This window comes from Aythya fuligula, chromosome 3 (genome assembly GCF_009819795.1).
Source record: "Aythya fuligula isolate bAytFul2 chromosome 3, bAytFul2.pri, whole genome shotgun sequence".
In the NCBI taxonomy this organism is placed as follows: Eukaryota; Metazoa; Chordata; class Aves; order Anseriformes; family Anatidae; genus Aythya; species Aythya fuligula.
In genome coordinates, this window is record NC_045561.1 from 117217677 (window position 1) to 117226220 (window position 8544).

At 50.4% G+C, this 8544-nt stretch overlaps 1 protein-coding gene across 1 annotated transcript in view; it reads right to left on the minus strand.

Moving 5' to 3' along the window:
• EXTL3 (exostosin like glycosyltransferase 3) overlaps nt 1-1963 on the minus strand; it is a 51636-nt gene extending 49673 nt beyond the window's left edge. The window contains exon 1 of the mRNA XM_032184290.1: nt 1655-1963. The gene's annotated coding sequence lies outside the window, so the exon portion shown is untranslated. The remainder of the gene's footprint in view (nt 1-1654) is intronic.
• Nucleotides 1964-8544: the final 6581 nt, after the last annotated feature.

Genomic DNA, 8544 nt, shown 5'->3' on the forward strand with positions numbered 1-8544 from the left:
AAGAGGAAAGGAATAAGTGGAGTCCTGGGTGAGAAGGAGCACGTTCTCCTCTACCCAGGTGATAGAGATCAGGTGGTTATGATTATTAGGTGATATGATAGGGAATTATCTGTACCCGAGGCAGGGATCCACCTCTGGTGGGAAATACCTGCAGCCACGCGCAGTTGGCTCTGTGCTCTGCCCTCTCCTACAGGCAGCCAGAGAGGCTGGGAAGGATCCTCACACACATTTGGGATGCTTCAAACTGATTTTCTAATATAAAGGCAAGAGAAAAGGTCACAGGTTAAAAGAAAAAGTCATTTAGGACAGCGAGTTGTGGGGAAAGGGGGAATTTAGGACTTCCCCAGCCATAATTTCTGTCAAATTTCTCTGCGGTTCAAACCTGTTCAGCACAGCCTTGATGTTTCCAGCCACTCAGGGAGCTACAAGCAGCCCCACCAAGCCTGCTGAGCCACGGGAAGGGGAACTGGGGATGGCAAAGCTCAGGCTGCCAGCATGAGAACAGGCTGATAAAGCCACGCTGCAGTTAACGAGGATTTCCTGCCTCTGAAGCTGCAGAAACAGGGGTGGTTTTTTTCTTAGAAATTAACTCAAAACATCGGTATGGTGAGCGCAAGTCTCGGGAGAAGGAAGTGCAAACCAAACAGGAAAAAAATGGGGTGAGAGCACGGCACACAGCTTCTGCCTTGGGTCCGATCCTGCCTCCAGCCCCAAATTGGGATGCCTCAGAGGCTCGTCCCATCACCCAGCAGCTGAACCCAGCCCCTGTGCTGAAAGCTTCTTGTTCCCGACGCTGGCCCCAAACCCAAGGCGCTGCACAGGGACCCACAACAGCCTCAAAACCAAACCAGCCCGAGCAGAACAAGCCAGCAGTCATTAAAAGCTCAAAACCCTTAACCCAGACGCTCGCGGGGCGCTGCCTTTTCCCCTCCCAGGCAGGAATGCTCCATCCCGTCGGACAGCCATAAATCTCACAGATCCTCAAACAACACGCGCTGCAAATAGGCAAAAAAAAATCATGAAATACCAAGGTTTTTATGCTCTAAAGCTTTTGCTCCAACATTTCAAACCACGGTGAAACCTAACCCGTGATTCTGAAGACAGCAAGGACCGAGGAGGTGTTTCAGTGAGCATCACATCGATAAACTGATGACAATAAGTTTGATTTCAAGCCAACGAGGTCACGCCGGCACCACCCGCTGGCATCCAGTTTTAGGAGGAGTTTTGCTGCTTGCTTGGCTGCAGATTGCCTGGGAAACGTGCTGGAGATTCCCCCTGTGCAAGACCACAGATCTCCTTTGCTACTGCCTCAACGCACGACCAGTAGCACAATTATGAGAACCTGCAGATGCTGGGAAGCAATAATTAAGTGAATTAAGGCAAGGAAGAGCTAAACCATTTGCCCAGAGCCACCGAAGGCAGTGACAGAGGAATTAGGGGTGTTTAGGAGCCTCCTGCTCGCAGCCAAAAGCCCAAAGCCCTAACACAACCCCCACAGGACCACCTCCAATCACCCTGGCGATGGGCTAACTAATTAACAGGGAGCCACGGGATGTAAGCGAGCAGTTGGGTGTTTAAATTAATTACTTCTGCCTCAAAAGCATCCCAAAATGAGAGCTTCTCCTTGCAGCATGCCCCTACAACAGCTCGTTACCTGCACCCAGCCCCCGGCGCGGCTCTCGCCGTCTCTGGCAGTAGGAGATTTCCTTGGGAGAGGTTTCCGGCAGCACAGCTCGTTTTCGATATTAGGAGGTAATAAAAAAAAAGAAGGAAATTCGTGAATTGGCTGCAGCAATTTGAGAGATTTGTGGCCATAGCAACGTTACTACGATCCGTGCTGCAGGGAGCAGCAGCCGCTTCGCTCCGCTTGTTCCCTACTCCCTGCACACCCCACGAGGTAAGAAAACATCCCCCAAACGCCTTGGTGTGCTCTCCCCATCGCTATCCCGGACCTGAAGTCACCAAAAAGTCCCAAGGGCTCTTCGGGAGGTTGTCCAGGTCCTGTGCCACCAGGACGGGCTCTCCCAAGGGACCTGTACCTCCTGGACCACGTCGTGCGAGCGCACGATGGTGCTGCTTTGACAGGGGATGAGTTGAGGGCACTGCCTGTGCTCGCAGCAGCTAATAAAGCAACTCCTTGCACAATCTGAGCCTCGTTAAAGCTGGTTATTGCTGCCTTATGTCACGCGGCTGCTGCCTTCCTCCCCGTCAATCTTCAATTCACCTACAGAGTCTCTCGCGACGCATCCGTTTCGCGCCCAGCCGAGGACCTAACAGGGCTCTGAGCTCCCCTCGGGCCCGCAGGCACTCTGAGAACAAGAAAAAAAGAAATCAAAACGCCGAGAAACGAAGCCACGAAGCCGCCTGCCTGCACCCCGCTCTGAGGAAGATGCATCTGGAGAGGCGCGTGTGCCCACCGAGCTGCGGGGAGGCAGCTCCGTGCTCATTATTTTTAGCTCTGCGCATCACGGGGAGCCCACTCGTGCTTCCTTGCCCCCCGTGCCACAACATCTGGGCTCTTCACGGTCATTCAAACTCTTTTTTCCCCCTCCCACAACGTGGCAAGGTGGAGCACCGGAGGGGAAGAGGCAGGAAACTTTCCAAATGAGCAGCGAGCAGAGCGAGGCTGCAGCCATCCTCCAGCAGCGACTGCAATCTGCCCGCTTCATTTGGCCCCGCGGTTTCCATCAGGAGCTCACTAGGAGGAAATTCTCGTAGGGTAGTTAAAAGCAAGGGGTGGCGGATGACTGGGGTTTTATTCCCAGCTGCAGCTCAGACCTCCTGAGCAACCTCAGGGAATTGGCTTCATCTGCTCCACTTCCCCCCGCTCGCAGCATTCCTCGGTGAGCCACGAGGGACCTCGCGGGTCACAAATAGCAACCGAGGGTAGAAATATCATCGAGAGAAACTTCCCCTTCGACAGGATGTGAAGCGTCTTACAGATTCGCCTGTAACAAGACCGAAGGACTTCATTACACCGGATTTATCTCGCCGGTTCCTCCGAGCATCCCACTTTTACAGGGACACCCACGCCGTGCCCACAGCCCCACGCCGCCAGGAAATTTATTTCAGGATTTATCTCCCTAGCTGGTCTCAAATAATCATCTTGGGAGACATGAAGGGGAAAAATAAATAAATAAATAAGTAAAATAAAATAAATAATGCATCTTTTGCTGGTCTGGCTTAAGTTGTTTCCTAAATCTGACTCTGAAATGAAACCTGAGCGTGGGAGCGAGGGTTCTTAGCGAACCCTCCTGACCCCTCTGCTTCAATCAGACCCAAACCGCAGGATCCAAGAAGAAATAAAAAGAGAGGGATGGTGGGACACGGGGGAGAACAGGATAAATACAACAAAAGAATAAAAGCAAGGAGGAGAGGGGTGCTCATTTCTTAAACTTCACTAATTTAAGCCTGAAATTTGACATTGTTCGAACCAAATATATCCCGATATTGGGGTCTTCTCCCAGTTTTTCTTTGCAGGGGGCAGTGCAGGGGGGTATTTCTTTGTAAAATGTTTGGAGATGCTCAAACAGATGGCCAAAAGCAACCTAACGTGTGCACCTTCCAGTTCAAAGCTCTTGCACCACACCGATGGCAAATTGTTGGGACAACGCGTTCGCTCCTCGGGGTAGCTTCAGCACCAGGAGAGGAATTTGGGGGTAATCTGGCAGGAAAAGACGCAGCAGGACCTGTTATGGGGCGTGCAACCACCTCTCCTCGTGTACCACCCCCACCTGCAGCACGGCGATGCAGTTTCTGTGTCCGTGCTGAAGGATTCGCAGCTCGGGGCTTTGCCAGCTCCTTGGAAGAAAGGCAGCAACAACGCTTCGTGCCCGTTTCAGCCAGCTGGAAGGCAGAGCACACGGTGCTGAAGCAGCCAGAGAGCAGACAAACAGCGAGGATTTGCTTTCGGGGTGAAGCCTCACGCTGAAGTCGGCCACACTGACCGACTTTGCTCCTGTGCTCCCGCTGGACACAGCTCCTACAGCTCTGAAATCTCTCTGAAAGATAAATTATTTCTTTTCGGTGAGGGCAAAAATCGGAGCAAGGCTTTGGAAAAGCCACTACGCAACTTCTGCCTTTCATGCAGCATCTTTTGGCTGATGTCCACCAAACGTTAAACCCCCTCTGTGCTCTTTACAGGATGAAAGGGCAGACTTCACTTCTCAGGGTGAAAGCTTTCCCAAGAGTCTTTCAAAAATAAAAAACCCACACTCGGGTGGTCGAAGCCAAGGCTCTACTTGAGTCAAACTTTCACTTGTGGCTTTATTTCGAGTCAAATTCTGAAGTCTACTGAATTAGAGTTTGCAAAGGACAAAGGGCTAAATGCTCTGTCCCTAATAACGGAGAGCCAAGGAGGCTGATACATTTGCAGGGCAGCAGCAGCACAGAAAGGCGAAAGAACTTGGGGTTCCCTTGTTGGGAACATCAACGAATTCTCCCTAGGCCCAGATCCTACTGCACAGCCCCGTTTTTAAGCACGGGGCTGGAAGCCCAGCAGAACGACCTTTTTTTTTTTTTTTTTTTTTTTTTTTATTTCCAAGCAAAGAACTTCAGAAAACTTTTCAAGCCGAAGTTTCCCGATCGGCAGCCAGGACTCTGAATCGAGACGCCGGTAACAGATTCCTCCTCCTGTAGCCCGGCCGTGGTGCGATGTCTCCGCTTGCCAAACACCTGCTCGTCAGAAGCGAAGCCTGGCGCTCTGCAGCATGAAGCAGGCTCTGCAAAAAACACACGAAGGAGCCATGCAAATGAGCCATTTGCTCAGGCTTCCCGCGCAGCAGCCTGTCCCTTGGTGGATCTGCTTCCAGACCAGAAGCTCCCAGGGATCACAGCAAGGTGGAGAGGCACGATCAGAGCCCTGAGAGCTTCATCCAGGCTCTCCATCCTGGATTCTTCTACATCTTGTCCCGCGGTGAGCTGCTCTGATTCATCCCAGCACCAGCAGCAGGGCTGTAATTAGGGAACGGGAGCGCTGGAGAGAGCACACGTACGAATTAACACACACCAGTTGACAAGACCCCCGCTCCTCCCAGTCCCAAGATCTCAGACTTGCATTCTGGTTGGCATTTAGCTGCTCCGATGTGCCTCGAAGACGTCTGGTGACAAGCAGCTGCATGCCAGTAACATCAAACAGAGCTGTCTTCAACTACAACCCCTCCACTTCATACTGCATGGGGCAGATCTGGGGCTCCTTTAATTTTGTACCACGCATTTTGTACAGCGCGGGCTTGTCCAAAGCCTTCCCATCGAAAAAACCAAGCTAGGAAGTTTTACATAATGCAGAAATTTTGGGAGAGGCGATCACGTTACGGATGGCAGGGCGAGATTAATGTCGGCTCAAACGAAGTCTTCACCTGGGGACCACAAACCTGGCTCCAGGCTTCATCCAGACGCAGAAACGGATTCCTGGTGAGCAGACTTAAGCCTCGTGCTTTGACATCTTTGCAAACCATTGCCTTTTGTTGTTGTTCTTCTCCAGCATCTCCACGGATGAGCAACAGGGTCTGCTAAACAGAACAGCCTGACCACCTGTGCATAAAACTCACCTAATATTATACCCGGGTACTTCATTCCCACTCGCATTTATGTTGACTCCACAGGGTACCAGAAGTGCTGCCTGCATGGACACCCAGCAGCTTGCTCCTTCAGCCCTGATTTTTTTTTTATTTTTTTTGAAGTATGGGTGTAAGAGAGCTGCGCCTACATGAAAGGCGACTCAGAGCTATCTGGCTGACCTAAATAATGGTAATTTCCTGGTAATTTCACATAACAACTTCGGAGCTTGCAGTACCTCAAGCAATCAACACGCCCTGGGCACGCAGATAAAAGCTGCTCGCTTTTCACTTTGCTATCTGAGCCATCCCTTCTGCCGTGCGCATCTCTGATAAGTGCCCAGCTGCTGCGAAGGAGAACCACGAGCCCCAAGCCTCAGATATCCTTTTGATTTTATCCAGCTTCTGGGAGGACGAACTCTCCGGCCTGCCAAAATGATGGAGAAGCACTACAGGGGAGAAAAATGTGACTTGCTTTCATCAGGCTGCAGGGTCCTGTATTTTTGAAAGAAATCCCATCCAGGAAAGGTGCACACGGAGGCTGGAAGTACGGCGTTACCTTAGGGATCTGGATTAATAAGGAGGTAAAATTTTGTTGCAACTGGGAACTGAATTATCAGACGTGAATGGGAAATCCCTGCTGACAGTACACGGGAATAAAGATATCTGCTTTCAGCACGTTTTGGCTATTACCCTCAGCTGCACCTGGTTCTGCTGACACAAGACGTTTTACATGCTTCAAACAGGTTTCTTTACTCAGCTTGTGTTTCTCAAAACAAACAATCAACAAAAAAACAAGCCCCCCACACCACCAACATTTTTTTGTCAAGTATTTAAGTCCTAGACATCCTATGAAGACTCCCAGTTAACGAAGTATCATCTAAGGCAACCTGGTGCTTTTCAACTTCTCCTTTGTTCACAACAAGCAAGCAGCCTCGGTCCCTCTCCTTCAAAATCTTAAAACAGGAGGGATTTCATTTTTGAAGCAATTTAATGGATTACATTTGAGAATTACACACCCCATCTGCCTCTTTTCTTTTGGCTCCAGTGCTCCCAGCACCCCAGCAGCGTGCTGAGGCAGCCCCGTCCCTTTGGTGGTGCACAGACACGGGTTTCTATCGGCACTGCACACCCATGCCAGGGCTGCCTCGTGTCCAGAACTTGTAGATAACACTTTCTGGTGACACACTTTGCTTGGATTCCCCAGGTTTTTGTTCCACATTAAGCACCGAACACATTAGCGGGGAACGGGGATTTGCCAGGATGACATCGATATTTGCAGACTGACATCAATATTTGAGGGTGCAGACACGCAGACAAAGAACCTGTCTTGTGACAGGCACTAACACAAAAATCAGAGTTTTAAGGTGGCAGAAAGGACTGAAAAAACTAGAACAGAGGCAAATCCTGCCATGGGAAGACCAGCTACTACCAGCAAGCTGAAGGACGATGCTGCTGGGCAGCACTGCAGGATGAACAGAGATGGCCCCAAGAACACAGTCCCATCCTGGAAAAGCACCTCAACTGGAAGAGTTCAGCCCCTACACAGAGAGATGACAAGAATAAAGATGCACAAGTGGATAAATAATAGGAACAAGGACTAAATGCAGTGCCTGGGCCTACAGTAGTAAGTTAAATCATGCCTGAGTTGATCCAGACAGCCCCAAGGTAAGGGTCAGGAAATGGAACAGGCTGGGGACCTCTCCCAAAAGCAACTGGGACAGGGCTGTGCTCATGTGGAGGCTGTTGAACAGTGTGATGGTGTGCAGATGGTGTCAGGAGGGCTCATCAGGCCGGGGAATGGGTCCTGGCACCAGCCAGTGTTGAGCTGGAGGTGCTGAGGTTGCCAAAAATCCTTGCCCCACTCACCAGAAGGCTCTGTCTCAACGTGCTGAAGTTGCACCACTGTTTGTGATAATCTCCCATTTCAGAATGCCCCACGAGTCCAGATTTAGCACCGTAAGAAATGATGATGGGGGAAGTTCCAGGAAAATCTGAGTGCACTAAAAAGGCAAAGGGAAAAGGCTTTCCCCATCTTCCCCAAGAGATGCACAACATGTTAAAGCATTTTTTAAAGCAACAGCATCTTAAAACTGCAAAACTGATGGAGGTGTAGGATCTAGGGACCAGAGCTCCCTCCTGTCCCCTGATAAGGGACCAGCAAGGAGAAGGGTGGCAGCCCTCAACAGCACTGCACCGACCAGGGGAAGTGCTTGGGGCTGGATGGGGAGGAGACCTACTTCCATGGGGGTAAATCTTCCAAATACATCAACGTTTTGAGTGTCTGCTCACTTAATACTGGAAAGAACTGCATGAACTCCCTGTAAGAGAGCACACGGAGCTGCTTCACATCCTCTCTGCTGGGCAGGACCTGCTCTCTGCGGGATTAGGACTTAGCACCAGCCATGCAGCGACCCACACGCTCTGTTTGAACCCATCACGAAGAAAAGAAAGCATTCACTGCCAAGGTCCCTGCCAACAGGCCACCGTCAGTGACTAAAACTCACTTTATGCAATGAAAGATTTGAGAAAAATCTGCTCTCTGAGCAGTTCAGGAGACATTTGAAGGCTTCTCTACGCTGCGTATTCCAGCACGGCCACTGGGACACCTCGGCTCGAGGGGAGCAAGCACTCCTGGCCCCGAGGGCTTTCAGCTTCTGACTGATAATCCCTGTCCTCTTGCCTGGGGAAAACACTTGACCTATGGGGAGAAAAAATTCCTGGCTTAAAGAAAAAAAAATGGACTGAAAGAATAGAAACCTTGAAAATTTAAAAAGCGGGTTAACAAACTGAATTGCCAGGCTAATTAAACCCCATCAAATGAGCCCATCTATCCTTTACCTGATAATTAAATAAGGAATTCATTAGGGAGGGGAGCAGTATCCCAACAGAGGAGCATTACCATGATGCCTGTGACCGCTGATAACCGCATACAAGGGCTGTGCAACTCACACAGGCTTCGTGTATTTACTCATGGGCTCAAACCAAT